Raw genomic sequence first — 6,000 nt, forward strand, 5'->3', positions numbered from 1 at the left:
CCATAGCTATTATTTATGGGTCCAAGAGAGGGAGAAAATGGGACTGTTTCTCAAGGACATTGCTTACTTCTATATGGTCAAAAGAATTTGATAAATGGAATAAAAGCAAGAGAACCAATCTCTTTAATCCCTTTCTTTTGGCCATATCATCACTCTCCAACTACAATCTTGAACATTATGCTTTATTCACTATAGTCCTTCTTAAACTTCATATAGGGATATCAATGAATTTCAAATAGAACTAGGAATATATTTGTGATGGATTTGTTAAGGAAAATGGGTAAAGGAAATGGATAAAATCTAATGTTCACAAAATTAGGTCACACACTTTTAAAGTTTCAACTTTATCTAGAGAGTTTGGGATTTGAGACTATCATGGTAGTTGAAAAGAACATGGCCCTTTCATGATGGCTTTGACACTCATGAAGAATATGATTTTATTATGGCAGAAACATGAGTCTATTTGGATTTTGTTATTTCTTAAGAAGGCCTGTTATAAGCATCTGCCAAGCTGAATACATGTTGTACAGGAAAACAAGACTTCCTCTACAGATAAAGTATCAGTAGAATCTTGTGAATTAGAGTCAGATTCATAAAAGGAAGCTGAACAAAATATTCTTATAAAAAAATTTTTTCCCCTAAAACTTTAAAGATGAGCCACAATATCTTGCAACATGTTAACAGAAACCTTCAAAGCTAGTTTCATACAGGCACTGTTTAGTTAATGAGTCAATTAATACGGAGGCTGCAATCATTGATGTTTATGTGACAGATAAAGGAATCACAGACAGTTTGTTATGTAAGCCATTGAAATCAACCAGGAAATGAACTGATGAATTACATCTTATTCTAGACTCATATTTAAAACATATGTACAATGATCACAGTGATGGTATACCTCCTACTCTATGAAATATCTTCCAAAGAGACAGATGTCTCAAAAATTATATACTGTACCATCCAGAACTTTGGGCAAATTCCTTAACTACCAAATAAAAAGTTATTCTTTCAATTGCGATGACTAGTAAACAAGAAAAGACGTACTCTGCATATTGCTACTTCAGTGCTCTTTATAAATTAGTAAACTGTAAACTTAATTCAAAAGAAGTAGATTTCTTAGGTGTCTGGTTACCTACTTCTAATTTTGAAATGTGCCATAAAAATAATTTTTTAATGAACAAAACAAAAATATCATTGATACATTTAAAAAGATAAGGACTATCCATTGCCTGGCTTATGACAGACGTATTCCAAATTTGTACAGCACATCTATGCAAGAACCTGGTAATAACCAAGGGCATCTTACCTGCTTTTATATTAAAAAGTTTAACCTGAATAAAGTGCATTAAAATTTGTTGATTGATTTTATTTTTGAAAACATATTTTGTCAAGAGAATATGCTTCTTTACTATACTGAAGACACTACTATGGCAATAAAAGTAAGCTGGATTTATCTACTCTTACTCTATATTTTATGACTAATACTGACTTGATGAGAGACTCTTCCTTAATAGACGAAAGATGAAATAATAGCCAAGTCAAAATAGAGTTGGAGAAACTGAAATTTGGAGATTTATCTTATGCTTATCTAACATGGTTTCAACAAGTGATATGAATAGTGCTAGACATCCTTGTGCATTAAAAAAGACATATTAATATCTGTATAAGATAAGGTATCATTTATGACTGCACATAAATAAAAAAGTTCAGAAACAATTTAGATTTGAGTTATAGCTTGCTGAGAGCTACTTTTAAGAAACAATTAGCCTCATAATAAAATCTGAAGTTTATCAAACAAGTATATATTTTAAGTATACAGGTATCATGTTTACTTGTATAATATTATAAAATGAAAATAAAATATTTCCCTCTTCCAATCTGTAACTATATTAGAAATGAACAAATGAAAAGATTTATGCCAGTAATTCTGAATAATTTGAAGAATTGCATTTTGTCATATCAATAAGAACCATTATTTTAGAAACTAAACTATCTAAATTTGGAATTGAATTTCATAAAACCTTGTCTGCATGGGAGATTTATGATGAATCTGTAAAGGGAAAGGAGATATTTTGCCTAAAGAGTGTTGATGAATACTATTTTAAATGTACTTATTTTTATGGGTTTTGACACTGAGACTGGGAAGGATTGAAGACAGGAGGAGAAGGGGACTATGGAGGATGAGATGGTTGGATGGCATCACCAACACAATGAACATGAGTTTGAGTAGGCTCTGGGAGTTGGTGATGGACAGGGAAGCCTGGCGTGCTGCAGTCCGTGGGGTCACAAAGAGTCGCTGAGCCACTGAACTGAACTGATTCAGTATATCACTACTTATTCTGCCATTAATCACAATCAACAAGGCATTCAAGTGGCCACAACCTTCTCATAACTCGCTGGATTGTTAGAAATCACAGAATAAATCAGCTAACTTTACTGCAAAGCAAAATACAATAGCAAATAGCAACATTGCTGGATTGTTTTAAAAACAAAAAGTATGACTATTTCATGACGGTAGTGATCTGCAAGATATTTTTCAGAAAATGCTAAGGGTGTGTCGCATCAGTGATGCTATTCAATTGATGTATATCTACTTTAAGTTGCTGTGCAACCTGCCAAGTTGCTAAGAATACTAGAGTTTAGAGCATTACAAGAAATAGTAATGTCAGTCAATACATGGAAATTTTCATGTTAGCTATTTGTGTAAAACTCTTCCTCCACCAGAGCATTCACCATCACTGTTATGAAAATGTGAAACTGATTGATTGGATTTACACCTCCTCTTTCTTCTCTTCCCACGTTTTTGGTGACAGTGCTAATGAACTGTCAAACAACTAGAAAAGAACAGTCAAATACTGGCATTGGGAAACGCAGAAGTGAGGGGTACAGAATTAAGCCTATTAAGTTATTTGTGATTTTTACTATTATTATTAATTGAGAGATGAATGTAATGAGCTTTTGCTTGATTTGGGACATCCTCAATTTTTATCATCTAGATAGCATGCCTCATATACATGGCACACAAAATATCACCATAACAGAAATAATTCTGTAGACACTTTAACTGTCTAAATGTAACCCATTTATCTTAGCATTTACCTAAAGATAAAGTGTTACAGGGAAAATCATTGATTGGTTCCAGAAATCTTCATTAAAGAACTGTCAACACACTCTTAGTTCTGGTGTCAAAAGTAGAATTTGTTTAAGCGCTAACTACATCCTTTGGCAGAGCTTGGTAGGCAGGTGCCAAGGCTACATTTGATTCTTATAACCAGAAGAATAACATGGAAAAATACTGCTTCAAATTGTTTTGATCAAATAGCACTGATATTTGACAAGATATAATCTTATCCAAAAAGAACATTGGAGAACGTTAAATGACATGCTAGAAATTAAAGTTTACTTTTACATAAAAGATTCAACAACTGAGTGTGCTGATAGGGTATTTAGAACAATATTTCAAACAGTCTTCAATGAAGGTATGTGGAGCAAATTTGATCAGAATGAGTAGGTTCACTAACATAGACTGATGAACTTGCACATGGAGTACTGGATTTGAGGTTGCTGAAAGCTGAGTAGCATAGGGATAATGAAGTATTTATTTGGTATATAAGAAGTAAAGAGTGTTTCTAAATACAGAATTTAAGAGTAATATGTATTTAATAATTGACCAATATTTGTGTATTATTGTTAATATTATTAAATTAGTAATTACATAATAATTAGAACTCTGGGTACAGGGTTGACGCAAATGAAAATGGATCATAATTTTTTCTGGCATCTCCTTTCCCAGAATAGTTCAGGAACTTCAAATCACTTCGAACTACTTAGGTCTTACTGTCTCCACATCTGGTATTTCTTTTGGGGGTTAATTTTTGTCTTGACTCTTTCACTCTACACTAAACTTAGAGACTACTGCTTATCCCCTCTGTTATCTTAATCTTTCGAGATCTAACTTCTTCCTGCCGGGTTTCAGTAGCTGCCACTGACATTACCTTGCCCAGTGTTATCTTCTTCATGGCTGTTTCTATCATTCCATTAGGTAGCCCTGCCCCTCTGCCTGGTATGAGTATTTATAACTCAGGGCTATGTGGTTATCTATCATTTCAGCCAACTATATGTATTTACTGTATTCTATCTTCAGTTCAAAGTTGAGTTGTCAATAGCAACTGCTTCTTAAAAGTCAGTGTAGTAAATATCTTCCTGTCTCTTTCTGTTGGTTTTCTTATTCATGTCAATCTGCTGTGTGGTGGGCGAAGTTCTCTGAGTTTAGTACCAAGTGGGAAAATGAACATTAGAGATGCCACAAGGTTCTTAGTGACAATCTATCTAAGGTAAGTTTGGTGGGATTTCACTCATTTTAGAGCAATTGGGTGTGAATTTGTTTTAATAATATTATTCTTTAAAAATATATTTCAATAATATAAAAGGGGTCTTTTCTGGCATTGTGACCCAGCATGGCTATAAGCAGAATCACAGGATTTGTAACAAAATACACACACATCTGTTCCTACTCAGATCCTGCTCTGGAGATTCTTGAGAGTAACAGTGACTTCAGTCAACATCATTATCATAAATATACCCTCCAAGCTCTCTTAAATAAACCAGGCAAAGTCAAAATGCTCTACTTATCATGAATTTAATTTCAAAACAGCAAGATCAGGAATGGCAGAACTTAAGATCTACCACTAGCTATTATCTGAGGGTAGAGGGAGATTACTGACAAGACATTCTTCACCACATGTTCACCCATTAATTGAAACTCTGTTTTTCTTTCTTTCTTTCTTTTATCAACACCACTCAACAGTTGGAAGTCAAAGATTGAAACTGAGGTAGTCAGACTGTATCTAGAGACCCTTGGCTCCCCACCATAATTCTCCATTAACTGAGCTTACTACTGATGCATGCATATTGGGATTGAAGATTAGTTATTCTATAGGCTTTACCATTGTGCCATATTCTCCAGTAATAGCTAACCAAAGATTTATGGCTCAGATTATATTCCAACCAAAAGTAAGACATGAGAGCACCATTTCTGAAAATATAATGATACCTCCTCCCCAGTCCATACCTGTCCCTCTTTTCCCTGTATAATCTCTGAGCAAAGCCTGGGGAGTTTGAACTTGGTTCTTAGAGATAGGAGGCAATCTTCTCCCCAGGACTGCCAGCTTCCTTAATAAAGCTATCTTTCCTTTATCTGACACCTGTATCTCAGTATTGGATTCAACTGAACCTGAGTATGGTAACAATGTTGATGTATTACACCTCATTGCAATATCTGCATGGTATTTCAAAGTCTATTTAAAAAGTGTACACTCTTACCACTATTAAACAGTGTTATAACCAAACTTAACAAAGCAGTCTATAGATCGGACATTTTCCTTTTGCTCAGATTCACATTTTCAAAGGTTAACAGATAATGGCTTAGTTAAATTCACCATCCCAAAAAAGTCTGATGAATTACTTGGGAGTCAGAATACTTACTTAGGAGAATAAAAATCTCTGTAGAACAGAAATTAAATATCGAGAATGTCTTTCCAAAATGAGACTGCAGAAAAACTAAAAAATGGAGGATATATGTGGAAATCATTAAGAATTTTGAACTCAGTATTATGAAATTTTCAGAGATTTCTTTTCATAAACAGCTAGCACAATCTACTTCTATATATGAATTTAAGTGAAAATATTTAATTTCTTATACTCTTAAAGTTAAGATTCATAGATCATCAAACCTAATTTTCCTCTTGATTCAAAAATGCTTCCTGCCTCTTCGAAAGAGAGGCATTTGACCTCTTCTCAACCACGACTAGAGTTTTCTACTTCAGCACATTTCTAACTGATTTAAAATTCTTCCTCACATTGTTCCAAAAGCTCCCCTCTCTACTCCTGCCCAGGGGAGTAATATAGCACTGGTGTTTTTTCTCCATGTGACAACAATTTAAGGGAACTATCCTATTGTAGCTCAGTTGGTAAATAATCCATCTACAATGCAGGAGACCC

This window comes from Capricornis sumatraensis, chromosome 1, assembly GCF_032405125.1.
Source record: "Capricornis sumatraensis isolate serow.1 chromosome 1, serow.2, whole genome shotgun sequence".
Taxonomy (NCBI): Eukaryota; Metazoa; Chordata; class Mammalia; order Artiodactyla; family Bovidae; genus Capricornis; species Capricornis sumatraensis.